The sequence below is a fragment of the Ambystoma mexicanum genome, chromosome 4p, assembly GCF_040938575.1.
Source record: "Ambystoma mexicanum isolate Mex_15411 chromosome 4p, UKY_AmexF1_1, whole genome shotgun sequence".
Taxonomy (NCBI): Eukaryota; Metazoa; Chordata; class Amphibia; order Caudata; family Ambystomatidae; genus Ambystoma; species Ambystoma mexicanum.
The window spans coordinates 1169683607-1169704304 of NC_090927.1; the positions used below are offsets into that span (position 1 = coordinate 1169683607).

At 46.2% G+C, this 20698-nt stretch overlaps 1 protein-coding gene across 3 annotated transcripts in view; it reads left to right on the forward strand.

Moving 5' to 3' along the window:
* HIVEP2 (HIVEP zinc finger 2) overlaps positions 1 to 20698 on the forward strand; it is a 532634-nt gene that overhangs the window by 38714 nt on the left and 473222 nt on the right. The window contains exon 2 of one of the 3 annotated variants that reach the window (XM_069606805.1): positions 12305 to 12502. The exons of the other annotated variants lie outside the window; for them this stretch is intronic. The gene's annotated coding sequence lies outside the window, so the exon portion shown is untranslated. The remainder of the gene's footprint in view (positions 1 to 12304; positions 12503 to 20698) is intronic. 3 annotated transcript variants of the gene reach the window in all.

Sequence of the window (20698 nt, forward strand, 5' to 3'; positions counted from 1 at the left end):
TATGGAGTTACATATGATCACGCAGAGCTGTATACACAATAAGGCAGAGATGTAGATTAGAATTACAAGGAAGTGGAAAGGCTTGAAGGCAAGATATACATAATATACTCAATAAACACAATATACATAATTATATACAATCTGCACAGAGTAATTAACTACGGAAGCAAAAGAGATTTGCGTACTGAAATACTGATGTGGTGGTGATGAGGAGTTTAATCTTGTGAGGTGATTAACCAGTGTTTGGCTTTTTGTTTGAATAAGGAGGCAGAGGATTCGGACCTAATAGTTAATGGTAGTGAGTTCCAGAGTTTGGAGGCAAGGACTGGAAAACTCGCACCGCCTGCTTTCTGCAGTTTGTATCTGGGGATGGACAGGCAGCGCACTTGGGCTGATCTGAGCATGTAGTAATGTATTGAGAGAATCGGGAGGCTAGGTAGATGGGGGCCTGATTCTTCAAACGTTTGTGAGTGAGGGCAAGAGATTTCAATGATATTCGTTGTGCTACTGAAAGCCAGTCTAAACTTCTCCTTGTTTCAGAGATGTGTGAGGATCTGGAGATGTTAAGGGCAGCTTTGATGGCGTTATTTTGGATAACCTGGAGTTTATTGAGGTTGTGTTGGTTAGTCCCCAGGTATAAAGCGTTGCAGTAGTCAAGTTAGCTTAGCCAGCACAGTCATTTGTGAAGGACCATGGGAGCTGTAGTACAACATCTCTGGCGGGGGCAGATGAGTAACCACAGTACACTTCCGACTTCCCACCCTTCAGATGTAAAATAGATTGGTTTCTCCTTTATTAGTAAAATATGGTTCTCCTTTCTGCAACCCTGGGTCAATGGGGCAGCAGCAACTTACGCAATGTGAATGTAATGTAGCCATTTTGCTACATAGCCCACAAATACCTAACTGAATTGCTACTTTGCAGCACCCTAATGACCAGGTACTAAGCCTCCAGACCCAAAGGGATGGCGTCAGCTACTACCCGGATCCCTAGGAGAACCCGGCAATGATGGTGGCCAGTCTCTTCACATGCAATCCCATCTCCCTTGGAAACCCCTACATGAAAGAATCAGCTGTTGAGTGACATGCGACACTAATGACCACGCACGGTGTCTCACTTCACCCCACCTAAACACACACCCTAGCAAGACACTTCAGTGCGTATGACTCAGGAGTTCCAAAGGGCTTTACTCAGCGCTGAAAGGAATAGCGCTTTACAAATACCAAATAACATTGCGTATCCATGGCTTCCCTTGGCCGCATTGCAATGGTAATTTGCTGTCTTTTTTCCCAACAGGAGTCCAATTAAATGACAAACACTTGAGGTGCTTAGTTCTAGTAAAACCAGAGAACATCTGCTTTCAGCACCGCGCATGCCCTATGTTGGTGGTAATAATAATCACAGAGATATGAATAATAACTCTTATTAATGGGGGTTGTGTTGTTCAATACAGTGTATCCATTGAAGCCTATGTCCCAGCGGCATCAATTCTACTTTTTGTCGTGGATAGCAGCCGCAATGGTTTGCCGTTAAGCTGGCCCATTTTCTCACCACTTGAACCACATTCTACAAGACTAGAAACTTGGGGATCGTCTCAGACTCCTCCCTCTCCTTGGTGCCATAAGTGCACAAAACAACGACCCAATACCCACTATCTACTCCGCCGTTCCAAATAATCCTTGGATTCAGATACACATTGGATTTTTTGAGAGCACTAGCACTGTCATGCTTAGGCTACTGAAGCAGCGTGCACGCAGGACTCCAGAGAAACTGACAAAGCAACACCAGCACGCGCAACACCATGCTGATAGAGTAGTACCCGGTCTTGAAAGACAAGGACAAATAACACCGGCTTTGAACAATCATCACCAGCTCCCAGCAGGCAAAGGATATCCTTTGAGCCTCTCTACATAACTCAAATAGTCCCCTGGCCAAGTGTACCTAAATACATACGGAGGGGGACACAACACTATGGCCCTCATTAGGACCCTGGCGGATTTTTTCCGCCGTCGGCGGACTTTTCCGCCATGGTGCAAAGTCCCTTTACGCCATGGCGGATGGCGGACTTACCGCCCCATTCCGAGGTCGGCGGGGCGGTAAGTCCCCATTGACCCATTTACCCTTCCCCATTCCCATTTCGGCCCCATAGGGCTCAATGGGAGTGGGGAAGGAGTTAATTACGCCACCGTAAATTACGGTGGCGTAATTAACACCAAGGTCCCATAGCGCCATGGATTTTTACGCCCGCAAAAAGCAGGCGGAAAAATGACCATGGCGCTATGGGAACTCGTAGTTGGCGGTAAGGGGTCGGCGCAGCTAACGCTGGCGCAAACCCCTTACCGCCAGGGTCCTAATGAGGGCCTATGTCCTTAACAAAAAACCCAAATTGGCCAATCTCCATAGATTAGGTCCATCAGAAACCAAGAAAGAACAATCCAGCAGAAAAACACTGAGATTGGTCGGGTCAAAATTTGTCATTAACCTGCCACAGGACCCAAGACGGCAACAAGACGGCCCAACATTCAGGAAGAAACTGAAGACAACTCTAGTGCAACCTGCCTTCCTGAACAAGTGATGCCAACTAGACCACCAACTGCACGAACCCAATCCGCCACAAAACCACGTTGGCTTCGACATTTGAATCTTCAAGTAGATTTATAGGGGCCTTGAAATGTGACCTTGAGAAAAGCTTCGGAAGACTCTTTTTTAGCCCTGCTCTCCCTCCGTTCCTACTACGTTTCCTCCCTCCAAACTTTAACTCCATTCATCCTTTGGATGCTGTGAAGTGGTGGAAACTGCATGCAGTGGAATATAAAAAAGAAACACAAAACACAATAATAATAATATTCATAATAAACACTAAAAAAAGATATGTATATAAATGGAGTAGTCTTTCCCTTGGGGCTTCAAGGCAGTATATGCAGGAAATGTTCTTTTTTGTCCGGTGTTTGTATCCTACCGTTTAACTTTTATCCGTGACATGTTGAAAGGCTGGTCACCTCAGAGGGATTCCAATCAATACAAGTAATCCCATAAATAAATAAACAAGCAATGCCACTGGTAAACTGCATCAAGGCTTGATTCCGTTATTGCTTCTTCTACATTTAATTCTGAAGGAAAATTGAACCGTTCCCTAATCACAACAGCAGGGCCCAGGCAGAATATTGAGTAGCGCAGGGTTGCTCTGTGAAAGAACGGTTAGGTGACATGTGTAGAACGTTTAGCGGTTTGTCCCAGCTCCAAGAAAATCTATGATTAACAAAAATCCATCCCAGTCATTCATTTGAAACTTAAAATTACTTATTATGGTGCTTTTTTCTGATTTGACTCACAAAAATCAATCAGATTCAATATTTATGCATAAGAAGAGATGTATAGCCAGCATTTTCAGCCCAAATGCCCTATTTGGCCTTTCTAATTTTGCCAGTCAGAATGTGTGCCTAACGCCGCTTGAATGACTTCAGTGTGCCTGCATGAAGGAATGTGGAATGGGAGCCGCGACACTCTCACTTTCTGTGAGGGATAACAATACGGTCCCGGCTCACTCTGGGTAGATAGCTAAGGTACATCTACCTGTATTATTCTTTCTTTATTTATTTTAAAAAGAACATTCTCAGTAACATGTTATGGGATATCTTCTTGCAGAGTGGCAGTGTCCTGGCGGCAAGAGCAATCACATGACAGCACCCGTCGTGGATTTATCACTGTGGAGCAAAGATTTTAAGCAATGCTCTGAAGGGCCGTCCATCTTCTGTGCAACAGAGATGGCGTCGCGGAGTATTCCAGAGCTTGGATGCAAGAGTGGAGAAAGATCGGCCTCCGCTGCTTTGGTGATTTTAAAGTCATGGAAGTTGTACTAGATTGGCATTCTTTCATCACAGGGCCCTTTGGGGAATATATCGTTCTGTTTTCTCTGCCACGAATTCAGGGACACTGCAACAGTTTGTTTGATGGGTCATGCTTAAGGGCTTAAACCGAATACAATGCCCGTCTCGCAACCAATGCAATGAATTCAGTGCCGGCGGTATATGATCTGTTTTTTTGGAGTGGCGCTGGTGACGTGATGACGCATTTCCTTACCACTGCAGATAACACAATAGGTTCTGTGGCAGGTGGGGATAGACACTATTTCCATGGTCGATGAGGGATAGGTCTAGGAAAATGGTTGCCTATGTCCTATGTGGAAAGGGTAAAAACAGAAATGTGGCTTTCAGTATCCGGAAGTGAAAGAAGGCCCTTTAAACTAGCACCGAAACCTGTGTTCCCGAGTTACGGACCACCGTCGCAGGTTCTGGCCAATTTCCCAAAAGTGCGGGCTAGAGATGGGACGGCCCGACACATAGAAGAAAAGAGAGACAGGGACATAGACTGCTCTGGTGTAGATCACGCGAAGTAGCTGAACAGTAGCTAAAGTCCTGCCATACAGTTCATACAAAGTTACCTGAAATTCATAGCAAAGGGGACATTGCAGCAGTCGGTACTCTAATTAGCATTATTGCACATTATGGATGCAGCCCAAAAGGTACTTCACAGCATTCTTTAGAATTTACAGCCTCACAGGGAAGGTACAGTTAACCCGTTTGCTTTTAGGATAATGTCAACGCGCGTGCTGTGATAATGGAAATCATTGCTTTTTATGTCATTATTTCTATTTGCAGGATAGCCAGCATCTTCCATTTTTTGCTTAAACTCGCAGACAGTCCACCCATTCCTATTGGCACAATGTCCCTCTCCCGGGGATTACAGATGTTGCAGGCTCGGCTTGCAGATGTTCTCTTGCTGCCTAGAGGCCTGGCCCATGCCGTCCTGTGTCACAGATTGTTAAGCACCGATGACGCACTTGGATGTCATTATTGTCAAGAAGTATGTGAACTACACATCACACCAATGAGCCTCAAAATGGGCGGAAGGAGTGTCTGCTTGCTGAACATCTTTGAATTCAGAATGTGCCCTTTTTAGTTTGGGCTGTGCGCCACCCATAAGCCGAAGAGAATTTCATTACAGTACAGATAGGGAGAAATGGCATATGAGGGGGGACACGCAGCGTGTAGGTGTTGTTTGGTTATTTGCCCAAACATTGACTGCCCATGGCCATGCCAATCTCTACGGCCATTCCCAACCAGTTCCTGCCCTTCGCCGCCCAAAACACCTCATCATGGGAACTCTTTGAGCTCCCTTTAATCAAGCCTTACCATCAAACTTTGAACTTGAAGAGCCTGCCAGTGTTTTTTCATAGCAGTCTTCTGAGAGTTAATGACTTAGGGCCGGGTACATGGAATGTTTTGCACGGTTCAAAGTGACTGCACTGTTGAAAAGTGAAAACCCTGATTCATGGAACTGTGCAAAGGGTATTTTTGCAGTCCAAAGTCTGTGAAAATTCACTGCATAGTCATTTTTGCAGTACAAAATGACTTTGCACTGACTTTGCACTGCAAAAATACACTTTGCACGATTCGATGAATCAGGGTTTGTGTCGGCAGTGCAAAGTCACTTTTCAGCAGTGCAAAGTCACTTTTCAGCAGTGCAAAGAATTCCATGAATCAGGCCCTTAATTGGAGCTCTGAACCTGCTACTAGTGTAACAAAAAGGTCTTAACCTGATCTGCCTTTAGGCACTCGATTTATATGCATTATTCATGCCCTTCACTGAGGGCCTGTTATTGCAATGCTTGTCTGGGAACATGTTTTCTATGAGAAACAAGCATTGGCAAAGCTAACAGTTTTGGCTTGTGTATAAGTATTGGGCATTTGCCAGGCACTGCTATTCGATGCCCAGGCACTTGGACCGTTTTGCACTTGCTAGACTCAATGACCAGTTAATACCACTATGGCAGTGCCTGGCAAGTGCTTTTCCCATGCCTACATACAAAAACGCAAACTGTTGGCACTGCCAATGCTTGTTTCTCATAGAAAACATCTTCCCAGACAAGCATTGCAATACATTCTAATGCCGCCTTCACTCGCTGGTTAAATCCTGCATCAAATTGAAAGTAGTACAAGAACTTTCCCATTTGTAGATGTTTATGGGAAAGGCATATTTGTGTTGCAAACTATGTTAGACTGAAATAGTTGCCACGGTAAAAAGATAATTAAAAAAAAAAAACTGAAATCCGACGGCAACCCCAGGTCACTCTATGAAAAATGTAAGGTCCTTTTTTGAAGGAAGAAAGGACTATTTCTTATTCGGTTACCCAGTAAATCTGTGATGGTCTACTATCAGGGCTCAACAAGGATCTGATATGGCCACTCAGTGCAAGATGGCCGCCCCTCAATGCAAGTCCCAGGCTCTCAGCAACTGGCACCATTTTATCCAGATAATCTTGATTTCTCACGAATACATCAGAGCATTGTTGGAGTTAGGGCTTCTGTTCATTATTGTAGCTTTGTAACCCTGCAAGAGAGTAGTTGATGTGAACCACGTGCGTGGCTATTTCATCTACGCATTAAGAAACACCATTCTTTGTGGTGCTGGTCACCATTATTTCTGGGTGTTTTGGTGGTAGACTTGCTCAGCCCAAACTGCACGGGCGAATGTCTGTTAAATGAGTCACGGACATATAACCTGGAAACGGACATTTTAAAAAAATTCCAGTTTGCTTGAGGAATATTTTGGTGGCATTGGCAAACAAATTAAAAATGAATGGAACATTCTTACTGGACCCTTCCCATGAAGATCACTCCAGAGCTATGATCTAAAGAACCTCATACAAGTGTTATCCATGACATATGAAGAAAACTGAACCAGCCCACCCAGAGAGTTTACAAATAAATGCCTTTTATTGTTTGTTGACACATAATTTGACATTCTGTTGCCAAGAAATTGATCAGAATGAAGGTGATAAGTGACCCGAGCCTGAGCCAGTCACTTGGCGCAAACCAGGCTTAAGCTTCATTGCCATGCCCTTGATTAAGTCTGGGTGTGTGCACAACGCAATATGGTTATTAGGTCAAATTGAGGCACCCAACCGTGATTAGATTGTGGGTGGAGTGACAGATAAGATCCATGTTTTGATACGGAGAAACGTAACCTGTTCGAAAGCTATGAGAACGTAGACGCACAAGTCCAGAAGTCTCACTTACACCTGCCATTAACAGACTTCAGTCTCTGCTTCACAAAATCATGGCCCGCTTTGCAGGAGCTGGATTTGTAAATAAAGGCTTAAATGGCCGATAAATACTGCCGGTCACGATTATTACCCTAGAGTTGTTTTTTCTTAGAAATTATATCAGTGATCACTTTCTCCTACACCGCCGCTGCTGGCGGACCGACTATCCAATTGTTTAAGTACAAAGGCCTGGTGTGTCTTAGAGTCTGAGGTAGATATTACGCCACAGTAAACAGGTTCATACGTCATTCGGATTCTTCAAGGCCTAAGAATGACGACTATATCCCCTTGTTCCCTTCACACCTTGAAGCTCTTTGAAGCACTTCACTTGTGTACAAGCGCTTTACAAATAAAAAATGACAATTGCAATGCATTCAGTAAGGACGCGTCTTGGCTGTATATGCTCTGCAGCCAACTTCTGCTGGGAGCAGTGCATTTAGTGGGAAACAAAATCGAGGGGAGGCTCCGGAAAGTGAGCGCGGCCCAAGTATGCTGAGCGGGACATAAAGGAGGGGCCGGTGGATGGGCCAAGAGCCGTCCGTCCAAACAATACATCATGAGGACCTGCAAACATGTATTTCCGGTCAGCATTGTCTCAGGTGGCCGTGTCTGCATACTGTAAATAAAGCTTCCTCTGGCTGTAAATAAATCTTTTTTCTGACTAGGGATATGAACAATTCAATTAGTGAGTAAATCACTTTCATTCTATAAAAACATGACCCGGGTCCTTTTCTAGAGTGCTTATTTAGTGTTTAAGCTCCCCTGCTGGATGCCTGTCCTGTGATTATCTGAAGCTAACAATCCCATGGTCCCAGTGCTTTAACTAGGATATTGCCACAGTATGAAGCCACAATGAAGGAATGATGCTATGCACATACTGTCAAGAATGCATCAATCTCCTCATACTAAAAGCTGTGTCAGTTTCAGCCTCACTTTCAGCGTGTTGCAAAAGGTGTTATCACTGAACTGCTTAACCTGCGTTCAGCTCTCTGATATGGGGGGAGGGAATATGCTTGGGAAATAACGAAGGTCAAGATGGGGCACATGTTTTGCACTAAACATGATCAATCCAAGAAAATAACTCCCTGAAATGTTCATAAGGAAACATCTCCATTATGACATGATAGGTTATTGATAACGCGCTTAATAACCAGAGGTTTCTAAGCGCGGACCGGGGATCGAACCTATGGTGCTCTGTGTTGTCTTGCTTCTACGGCAAGCACGCTGCTCCCGAGCCATCCTCCCGATTATAACGTGTACATCACACAGCTGTCTCAGAAATGGGGCAGGGGTGAGGCGATCCCAAACATCCTTTTGAAAAGGGTCCTGTCTGAGCCACCATGCATCTTCCACTGGCCCTGGAGCCATCCATGAGAAAGGGGGACACACAGAATCAAACAGCATTTTGGGGTAAAGAGAATTAGCACATATTCTATACGACATGTCTGTGACAATGATTCAAGCCTGCAACCCTTCTGGGCACATAATGTACACTGACCTGCCTTCTACTTCCATGCATGATAGCACCCTAACAGTAAACTGACTTCAAACAAAGAGTCATCAAAATAGATCTGGACAGCTTCCCCCTTTGGGAGTCAGATGTTGGCTGTCTGAATACAGCTTCTTGGCACATCACTGGCAGTGTTACACGCTTGCTTGTGATGAACACAAGTCAGCCTTTGCTCATGGCCTCTTGCGCGCAGGTAAATGAGGCCGAGCACGTGCTTGGCCAGTACTCAGTGTATGCCACATGCTTATGTGGGCGACTAAGAGAGCCCTGGATAAACCCCAGCTCATAGCAACGTTTCGGAGACTGTGGGGCTTAGCTCTGGCTAGCCCCAGAGCCCTTCGAGCCATGGGTCGGAGGCACCCTTTTCATGACCTTCAGCTCAATAAACTACTTTAATTCATGATGCTCTCGGTCACCTACCTCTTTTATAGGGGCGCTCGAGGCATAGCAGGGTAGGGCCTGAGCGGGCAAGGCGCACCCAGAATCTGTAAATGCACGCTCATCAGCACGGAGTGGGCATTTACAGATGTTAATGACACTCCGGTGGGCCCACTTCTTAGACAATCCTGGCTACGCCTCTGCCTGAAGCTCTGCCGTCCTTAGGGATGCCTTCTACACAAAGGAGAGCCAGTTGAGCCATGAAAAAAAGCAAAGGGATGCATGCAGGATCTGAGGAAAAACAGCATGCTTCCATTAAAGGGCTGAGGGGATGCCCGGTTCCCCATGACCACATAAAGGCCTGCATCGGGGAAGAGAGGGGCATTGGAAAGGGGGCACTCCGTGGGGAAGACAGCGCATTGTGGTCCAGAGGTCTCCAGAGGGAGAAATGGGGATATTGATGCATGGCGTCTATTTGAAGCCATTATACAGGGGCAGAGCAAGCCCTGAAATTTGGGGTGGAGGGTTTGGGCTAAAGGGCAGTTTTCAAAGCTGGTCACGAGTGGGGCCATAAACCCATTACACTGTCGAACCCACACCCCTCTCAGTCCAGGAAGCCTTCCTTTGGCCCTTTAGATATATATTTCAACCAGTTCAGAGGCTATTTTGTTTCACAAAGCGATGCTATTCAGTGGAGAGAGGGGCCCTCTAAAAGGGACACCGCCTGGGCAGGCTTTTGTCCCCTGCCAGAGTACGTTTGCTGCTGCTGCTGTCACCTTAAAGATTGTGTACACGTAAATACTCTGCTCTCCCAGGTGAGACACTTTACAGGCTGTTGTGGTAGCTCTTCGAGCTGAGAATGCCCCAGGCCCTGGGCCGTACGAAGGACGGCACGATAAAGGGACAGGGGGTTTGGCGCGGGGTGGGGGGAAATGGCGCGAAAGTCGAGGGTAGGGGCGTCCAGATGACCCTGAACTGGGTGTGCCCTGGGAAGCCTAGCAGTACTGCTTGTCGGAGGGTAACCGGGAATAGGAGTACTGATATCACTATCTGCAGTGGTCTGTCTGTTAGGCATGATGGGGTGCATGTTGGTATTCCTCCTGAACATGACACCGGACAACTTTGCACTGCTACCTGCTCCGCTCCTCACATGCATGGAGGCCTATTGAGGAGGGGAACAGTAGTAAAGAGTTTTGACAACTGGATGGCAGCTTTCCAGATAATGTCCACCATTATATTATAGAAATTCCCAGAGGACGGGGTAGCATTAGTCGCATACCAGCAGAGAGTGTTAAAAGTGTACAAGGCATTTGGGGGGATGCATGGCAGTAATACGACCACGGGTTTAGGAAAGAAATGGATTGCTTCCTGGATATGGGGTCTGGTGAAGAAAATGTTAACCTCTACATATTTAACGTATTGAAAGAAAAATAGGAAACCAGGGAACGGAACCCGGGAGGGAAGCAGAGAAGGCAGTATTGGCAGAATGATTACAGAGCTGATACGAAAATAGCTATGACAGATCTAGGGACCAAAGTTTTCGGAGCAGGCAATATGGATCACAGAGAGGTTGGCAGAGCAGTTTACCACCAACTACACAAGGGGGCGGCAGCGGGAACACGTGGTCACCACGGGCAGAGCCGGGGCAATGTCGAAATTTTGAAAAGGGGGTACCATGTAGCTGGGGCTGGAAATGCAAGTTCAGCCACAAGTGCGAGAAATGCAAAGGAGACCATAGCAGCGCCAAGTGCATAAGGGCAACAGCACCCAGCAGCAGAGGCATTGAGAAGCGGAGCTAGGGGCTGAGGACAGGAAGGGGGCCACACCGGTAAAAATGGAGAGAATGGAAGGGTGGCTCCAAATACTCCAAGACCAAGAAGCTGCAAAAGTGATCAGACAAGGTATTCAGGAAGGTTTTAACATTCCATTTACAGGGCAAGTATCACAGAATATCCCCAAAAACCTAAATTCTGCTATGGAGAACAAAGAGATAGTGACCAAAAAGATCCAGAAAGAGGTAGAGCTGCGTAGGATCGGGGGCCCCTTTACAGTTTTGCCATTTAAAGAGTTCATATGCTCACCACTGGAGCTAGTCCCAAAGAAGGAGGAAGGGGAATACAGACTGATCCACCATCTATCATACCCACCCGGGGCTTCCGTAAATGACAGCATTCCGCAAAACAAAGTAACCTACTCTGACTTCCAAGAAGCAGTGGAAGTAGTCAGGAAAACAGGAAAAGGGGCATGGATGGCAAAGGCGGACATTAAGTCAGCCTTCCGGCTGTTACCAGTCAACAGCAAATCACAGAAATGGCTATGTATGCAATGGGAAGGTGAATATTTCATCGACAAATGCCTACCTATTGGTTGTGCCATCTCATGTGCATACTTTGAGAGGGTAAGCTCATTTCTGCAATGGGCAGTCACAAAAGAAATGGGGGAGGCCAGGATGGTGCATTGCCTGGACGATTTTTTGTTCGTAGGGTCCAAAGGATCAAAACTATACAAGGCAACTATGGACACATTTGTAGAGATAACAAGTGAGTGGGGTTTCCCACTGACAGGGAAAAAAACAATGGGTCCAACACAGATAATCCAATTCCTGGGGATAGAAATTGACTCAAGGCGGGGGTATGCTGGATCCCAGAGGACAAAGTAACAGACCTACTAAAAACAATAAAAAACCTAAAATGTAGGAACAAGGCCACTGTGAGAGAATTGCAAGCACTAGCAGGAAAGCTAAACTTTGCAGGAAGGGTCATACCACAAGGGAAAGTCTTTCAAAGAAGCATTGAGCTGAGGAGAAGAGGGGCCATGATGGGGCACCACAGAGTCAGGATAGGAGGAGGAATTAAGAGAGACACGGAAGTTTGGTCAGAATTTCTGAGGTCTTTCAATGGGTCGGTCATTTGGCGCTCACGCATAAACGAAGAAGGGAAAAGAGTATTGTTCACTGATGCGGCAGGTGGTTTTGGTTTTGGCGCAATACTGGGGAAAGGGTGGTGCGCAGAGAAATGGCCAAAGGCATGGCAGGAGGCAGAATGGACAAAGAACATCACGCTGCTGGAACTTTTTCCAATCTGGGTAGCATTGTGTGCATGGGGGGAGGAGCTGAATACCAAGGAAATGGCGGGGTGGTCGTATAACATGGCAGTGGCGCACATGTTGAATAAAGGGAGCGCATCATGTCCAATAGTATTGGAATTAATGAGAGCCATCACACTGGAATGCCTAAATATTAATGTATGCATAAGGGCAAGCACATCGCTGGAGAGGCAAATGTGGTAGCTGATGCCTTATCTCGTTTTCAGTGGGGAAGGTTCAGGGAGCTGAGACCGGACGCCGACAGGAAGAGAACGCCCACACCACGGAAGGCATGGTTCCCGTTAAAAGCACTGGAAAGGAAAGAACGGTTGACTACAAGGTCAACTCAAAAGAAATTGGAAAACCACAGAAAACGGAACGGGTCATAGACAAGCTGACCAGGAGCACCCTAACGTACAGAACGGGTAAGCAGTACGAAAAGCATGTGTTGGTGGAAACAGGAGTGCAAGATGTGGGTAAAATTTCAACAGAGAAAATGTGTGAATTTTTGGAAGGGGCATTTGCCAAAGGAAAAAAGAAAAGCTGGGCGGTGGCACACCTAGCCGCAGTGGCATACACCACAAAGGTAGCTGGTGTACCAGATCCAACAGACAGCCCTAGAATAAAGTATGCAATGAAGGGTTGGGCAAAGTTAGAGGGGAAGAAACCAGACAGCAGGAGGCCGCGGAATTTTGGGAAACTAGTGATTCTGTTAAAAGTATTGCAAAGTACATGTAGTAGCATATATGAAACAGCACTGTTCAGGGCAGCATTCGCGTTGGCATAGTATGGGGCCTTCAGGGTAGGGGAACTAGTGGCCCGCAACAAGATAGCAGGAGATGGCCTGGCAAAAAGCGATATTAGTATGGGAACCAAGGGCATGTCCATAATGTTAAGGAAATCCAAGACTGACCAGGCAGGAAAGGGGAGAGCAATAAACCTCAACTGCATCAGAGAGAATGACCACTGTCCCAGATGCATCACCCAGGAATTACTAGATATACGACCGGAGGTCGGAGGGCAATTGTTGATACATAGGGACGGCAGTGCACTAGGCAGGTACCAGTTTCAGGCGGTATTGAAACAAGCAGTGGCCAAAGCAGGATGGGATCCAGTCGAATTTGGAACACACTCTTTCAGAATCGAAGCAGCCACTTCTGCATGGGCTGGGGGCCTGGGAGCAAAAGGTGTGAAAAGGATTGGGGGGTGGAGGTCACAATGTTTTTAAAAGTACATAAGAGAGGAACTGATATGAACCCTCTAACTCCCCCATTTCCACAGAGACGGGCCCCTACAAGTCGGCCTGGATAGTGGGGCACTCCTTCGTGACACGGGCAGGCAGGTGGATTGAGGAAGTGAAGCAAGGACTCCACTTCAAGAAAACAATCACATCATGGTGGGGCCTCTCGGGGATGCAATGGGAGGACATTCACGACAGGTTGTCGGACTTGATCGGCTTCAGGGACCCCCCCCGAGTACCTGGTTATGCACCTCGGGGGGAACGATTTGGTCAGCACAAATAGGGGAGAATTACAGAGAAACATTTGCGAGTCCCTGCATAGCATAGCACACAGTTGGTGGAAAACTGAAATTTATATGTCGGAGGTAATAGCACGAAGAGCCTGTATGGGGCGCATCGGAGGCAGGCAATCGAGACAGCAAGAAGGAAGCTAAATAAAGCAGTGGAGAAATACTGTAGGAGCACAGGGCTCCACTTCAGAAAGCACGGTCTCTCCCAAAACAATCCAGACATGTTTCACCAGGACGGGGTGCACCTGTCGACCAAGGGGATGGGAGTTTTCTCTAACAACATTTTCAGGGCGCTGGAAGAACGGGGATGCAGATAGAGGCGCTTTTCGGGGGGACCTGAGCGGCCGAGGCAACACCCGCTCAGGTGTGGCGGCATGTGTCCAAGAACGGATGCCCAAGGGTAACGAAGACTTGGGAGGAGAAGCCTTGGGCAACTCCAAACTGGACACAATGTGCCCAAAAGCAAATTATTGTGATATATGTTTTTATGATGTTTTTTCTGTTAGAAAATAAAATGCCTACGGCCTATAATTTTTTCCACAAACAAAATTGGTCTGCTATGTTATTATTCAGGTAGGGGTCAGGTAACAGTAGCAAAGGGAGCCCACACTACTCAGCCTATTGACAGAACTCTGCCCTCTGCCTGCTCTAACCTCCTCAAAGTGGGAGGGCCTAAACCTCCCTTGCCAGCAGGTTGGCGCCGCCCCTCAGGGCATATCACCGTTCATAGCGCCTGTCAGTGGGAAAGGCTGACCTGCTTTACCGTTTCCCAAAGTATATATATATGTGGCAATACTATACCCAGAGATTTCTAAGCGCGGAAGTGGGATGGAACCTGTGTCACCACTGAGCTATCCTCCTGAGCGCGTCTGTGGGGCATCTCCTCGTGTGCTTCAGCGCAGTCCATCCCATAGAAGCAAGGCATCGTCTAGGGGGGACCCAGGGTCAGAGGGAAATGCTCCTCCTGCCCACAACGCCTCCGATATGTTCTCAGCCTTTCTGGCGTCCACGAGTATATGCAGTAAACGCACAAAATCGCTTGCAGCCAGTCGGTCCTGCAGAGTTACATGTTTACGCGTGTGCAATGCTCCTCGCATATCGCCCAGTGGGTATTACATGCACGGGGGGGGAGGGGCGGCAGGAGACCTAATCGGCCCCAATGCATTGCCATTAGACTCCATTCAGCACCTGTTGTCTGGCGAGCTGCGATAGCCGCCGCGGTGCGTGCGATAAGGCTTATCCGTCCACAGCCGAACATTGCCGATAAGGGGGGAAACAGCATAGGTCTGCTAGGGGCGCTGCGCAGTATGCTAAATGCGCACCCCCAATTATGAAGGAGCTATTTGTTTGGCAAACTCTGCACGGAACTGTCAGATTGTTTCCACAGACGGTGGACTGATCCCCGTTCCGTTTCTGCAGAGCACCCTGCATCAGGGGCCTGCAACCTTTTGCTAGCCATAATGGTCAATAACGGCGTATCGTGGGAATTGTAGTCCAACACATCGGGAGAGCCAAAGGTTGCAGGCCCCTGCCCTACATGTTACTGTGCCAGACGCCGCCTGCAGACTCGTCATTTTAGGTGACTGGATCAGTGTTGGGAGTCATCCACCAATAAAATGAGTTGGTTTTCTTGTTGAGATAATACTAATGTATCCTTTGTATAGCGCTATAAACCCTCAGGCATCCCCGAGCACTGCTCATTATTACCCATGGTGTGGTGCTCATGTATAGACCTCGGAAAGGATGAAGTTGGCTCTGATGGAATTCGAACCTGTCTCTGAAGGTTCGGCAAAGATGTCAGATGAAAGGCTGAGTTTGGCCCTGCCGGGATTCGAACCTGTTGTCTGCAGGGTCTGCACCAATGCCACAGTGAGCGCTCTACTCGCTCTGCTATCTGACCAGCTATGAAAAATAAACCAAAGATGAGATGTAAACCAAAGTGCATGAGGGAGGTGAGATATTTCTTTATGCAAGACCTGCCTTGCACCTCACCCGCCATCTCTCCTGTGGCAGTGCCCCCTTAATGTGGGCCAGCATCCATGTTCGTGCATGTCCTTTGCCCACCCTTTCTGTTTAAGACACAATCACACAGACACAAGGTAGAACATATATTCCTATCTCCAGTCGCGCATTGTCAGAAGGGAAAAAAAAAGATATGGTAAATGGGTGACATTAAGTTCTATGGGGCATGCTTTATAAATACATAAACCTAAATTAAGACTGTGCTATTTGTATGGCCATACTCCTCACATGCCCAGGTGCATATCTGTTTTGGCTCATTGGGGCTGTTGCAGTCCTTATATAATCTCTGACACCCCATGAAATTGTATGACTACTGGCTTGAATTACAGCATTGTCTATATCAAAACTGCCACCCACTGTATTGCTCCATAACTGTAACCAAGCATCTATAAGCAAGTAACTTACTGTTGGGCCGGATTCACCTATAACCCTGAATCAAGCCTGCCGACTTGCTCCTGTAATAGCGCATCGATGCCTGCGGGCTGTAGTACGCTCTACAAATCCAAAAAAAGTAAAATAAAAATGAAATAAATAAAAGCCTCACATTTAAATAAAGTAGTTGTGCTATTGCTGGGCATACCGTATTTTGTGGTAAGGCTAACATATGAAAGATAATAGATAGGCACCAAAAGACGTCTCATAACCAAAAAACAATATTCTGGAAAAAAAAGAATTGCAAGAATTTTTATTTTAAATGGGTAAAAAAATGGGCTTATAAAAAGGTGACTATCAAAAGTTCGCACCCATTTTGAAGCAGGTGAAACTGACAACTATACATTTTCTAGGCTCCTTAACCTACAGAGAACAGGGCCCTGGAGATGCCCAAATGGTGTCAATGTCTATCTGATACTCTGACCTCTAAAAATGTGCCGAAGGGTGAGAAATGATCCTTCTATGCATTGTGGATTCCTCTGAGCTTGTTCCAAACATGCAAAGGGTAATGTGTGGAACGTCCACATATTTTAGTGGTATCCAGTGAAAATGTTGCCAACAAAAATGTAGTCTCTGAAATAATTGTGGTGAAAATACCTCTTCTTTGAAAAAGTTGCCAAGCAAAAAGTAGACAAAAAAATGTAGCTGTCAAGTAGCATACAATGCAATATTGCTAGGGTTTAGTGGGATTGTGATTGCCTGGGTTGGGGTTAAGGTAGGGGTTATGGTAAGGCTAGGGCCAATAGAGTAATGGTTTGGGGTAAGTGTAAAAGAATGTGATGGGTATGTTGAGAAGGCTGGTGATGTTGGGGTAGGATAAGGGTTAGGATAAGCCTAGTTAGTGAAGTGTAAGAGTAAGCATTAGGGCAATAATAATAACTAGCCATTTATGTAGCGCTTTTAACCAAAGCGCTTTAAATACATTTTGTATGCAATTATTATTATTCAATCCAAATTGGTACTCAATATATTGACATTGGGCGGATGGAACATGGTCAAGCTTGTCAGGATCCTAACGCGCGACCTTCAGATCCCACACAGATCGCCGCAGCAAGTGCTTTCCTACTGGATAATGGCGGGTTTTAGAGTTGTGGTTAGGGTATTGCTAAAGATAGGATTAGAGCAAGGGTTTGGGTAAGGGCAAGGTCTATGGAATGACTGGTGAGCTGGCGATGCGGGTGGAGTTAGGTTCACTGTTCATTTTCTATTTGGTGCTTTGTATTGAGGCCCAGGCAGTGAACAGCGGTCTTGTTTTGTTGACACAAGTTAAGAAGATATGCAAATGCGTTGGTTCACTTGGGGTAAAACAAACTCTGTGAATCAGTCCCTTTACGTCAAAAACCAAGGCAGGTGAATTGAGAGATAGGCTGGAAGGTCAGGCCACTAGCAACTTTTCAGCAAAAGTGATAGATGTCTGGAAACCCCTCTTCTGGGAACTGCCACGCCCGGCAATGAAAGTACAACAACATGCCCTCAGCGCATATATGCAACCTGGGCCAAAAGCTTTCATTTTTCATTTTTCATTGGAATGATGTGAGATGTGAGACAGCCTTACCCTGTGTATATATATATTCCAGCAAGCCAGACCTGTGACCTTTAACCCAGATACTGCCACTGTTAAATATTTCTGTCAAAGAAATGCTTTTGTAAAAAGAGAAAATGCATCAGTTACCCCCTTAATATGACCATCAATTTGCGTAGTATTTGTGCCATGCATTTCTGGCATTTGGATCAAATTTGAGAGTCTCGCAAACCAAGGATATTTTATCAGGGTCTGCCAGATCTCCTTCAGATTATAGGAGAAGCTTCTGCGCACATAAGAAGATTGCATATGCATTGTAAAACGCTGCATCTTTTCAGTCTTGCCTCATTCAGGTTTTGCTTCACTGGCACCCTGAATACGTCCTGAACTCAGTGCTGGATGATTTGGCACGTCTGGTTGACAAGGGTGGTGTCGGAGCAATCTTTCCTCTAAATCTTATGGCTGCTTTCGACACGGTGAATCACTCCACCTTGATCTCCCTTCTCTCAGACGCTGGCATCTCTGACCGGTTTCTCGACTGGTTCACTGCTTTTCTGTCCGACCGGTCCCAGTCTATTTCTCTTCCTCCTTTTCGTTCGGCTCTGATCTCACTTCTTTGTGGTGTTCCTCAGGGTTCTGCATGCTCCCCTCTTCTGTTTAATGTCTACATGAGACCTCTTTTGTTTCTTATCCAGGTGCATGGGTTCCGTTATTACTCTTATGCAGATGACACACAGATTCTTGTCCGTCTTGACCTCACACAAGCCGACATTGCGACTTGGTTGAGGAACTGTCTTGAGGCTCTGGGGAGATAAATGATGAGAAACTGGCTGAAGCTCAACGGGAAAACCGAGTTCGGTTGTGGGTACTACATCTCCCCAACTATTTTGGACCTCGGAATTCTGACTGACGAGCCAGGGCCCCCTCCCTTTGCCTGTTGAATTGGTCCGGAACCTGGGTGTAAAAATCTCTGCCTCTCTTGCCCTGGATGACCAGGTGGCCAGTGTATGCAGGGCCGGATACTTCAAACTGCACATTTTGCGGAAAGTCCTTCCCTACATTCCCGTCGAGTGTCAGGCTCCGGTGATGGCAGCTCTGGTCTTAAGTTCCATCGATTACTGCAACTCCATTTACGTGGCACAACCACGCTACTTGATTAACAGGCTTCAACTACTGCCGAATGCGGCCACTCGCTCCATATTTCGCCCCTCTTTTGGATCCCAAATGCCCCCACTCCTGAAGAAACTTCACTGGCTCCCCATTGCTAGCCTGATCCTCTTTAAGTCTATGTCTGGTGCATCATGCCTTTTATGGCATGAGAGCTGAGCACCTCCGGGCCAAATGTGTTCCCTACGCTCTGACCCTGCTGTTGAGATCTCAATCTGCACTTCTTGTAGCAGTCCCTCGCTACCACCTGTCGTGTAAGGCAGGGCAAGCCTTTTCTGTAGTGGCTGCAAGATCCTGGGATGATCTTCCTCTCTTCGTGTTACTGCGGATCATCTCACTTTCCGCAGACTTCTGAAAACCACCCTCTTTTAGTATGTTTTTTGTCTCTGTTATGTTGATTGTTCTCCATCCACTCGACAGCGCCAAGATGCTCTCTCCCAAGTTTCTATAGCATAACATAACATAACACCCTTATGTGAGCAAAATTCATGTTATCGATGTGCATTTGTAACGGTTTGAGAGGCCACCCTCAACATGGGTAGTTCCTTCCCTCCCCAAGCCAGATGTGAAACAATAAACTGTTTAATGTCAGTTTCAGTTCTTTACTCTGCCCTATTTCAGACATATATATTTGGATCCCTCCCCCTAAGCTACCAATGAGCCAAGAACCCAGCCAGTGTACAGGAAATATATTTGTATTCATTTGAATGATAAATAATAATCTGTAAACCAAACTGCCAGCCTTTTAAGCACACAGGAAAATCTGAATTGCACAGCATTCCATGTACAATTGATTTTGTTCATTGACTAGTTTGATTAATACTTGAAGTGAAACCTGTAGAAAGTAAAGAATTGTGATTTGTGTTTTTCCCAAACAACTTGTGCAATTCATTTGTATAATAAGAACTCTAATTGTGAGCCACAAAGAAGGTGCCGTGCATCGTTTTAGTGTGCTCTCATATGGTAATTATTATTTCACAAACACTTTTGAAATAAACACAGGATGATTTAACAGTTTGTTCCTCAGACCACCCTCCCCCTACTCTATGCTGTGTTGGGGAAGTCAGACAGAAAATTGGGATGATTTAACAATTTTGTATTTCAGACCCCCTCCACTTAAAGGCCTGTGTTGGGGAAGCTGGACAGAAACAATTGGGACAATTTGAGAATTTTGGATTTCAGACTCCCCTACACTTAAAGGCCTCTGTTGGGGAAGCTGGACAGACAAAACATTGGATGATTTCAGAATTTTGGATTTCAGAACCACGCCCCCTCCACTTAAGGCCTGTGTTGGTGAAGTTGGACAGAAACAAATTGAAATGATTTGCGAATTTCGGATTTCAAACCCCCTTCCTCTTAAAGGCCTGTGTAGGGGAAGCTGGACCAATAGGATTACCCAATTAAATTACAGTCTATTGCTTGCAGCACACACTGGGAATGAGCTTTGTTCATTTAGAATTTTAACAACAATCACCTTGTGGTGTTCTGCCATAGGGGAATTCATTAATTATAATATTTATAGTTAAATAGGCTAAGGATCTACACAGTTGTAGCCTCCACCCCCATAAAGTGAAAGGATTTAAGACAAGCAGTTTCCCAACTTTTTGGTTTCAAAGGCGTCAATTCTACTTACATTGAAAACCTCTGTTTAAAGTTCAGGAAAGCCAGCTTCCAGGACCCTGTGGGAGGACAGGGCAGGGGTCTGGCAACTCCACCCTCAAGGATAGTCCCCAGCTTCACCATAGGACCCAGTCAGCTTTCTTAGGCCTCCCCAGCAATAGACAGCTCCACCCAGATGCAATGCTCAGCAATCTCCCTGGTGTTTCCTTGCAGCTGTCAGAGGTACATTTTCAGCAGCTCTCTCCCTTCTCCCCTTTTGCATCCACTTTATATACCAGTGATGGCACCATCAAGATTTCAATTTTGGGTAGTGCCTTGCAACTATTCC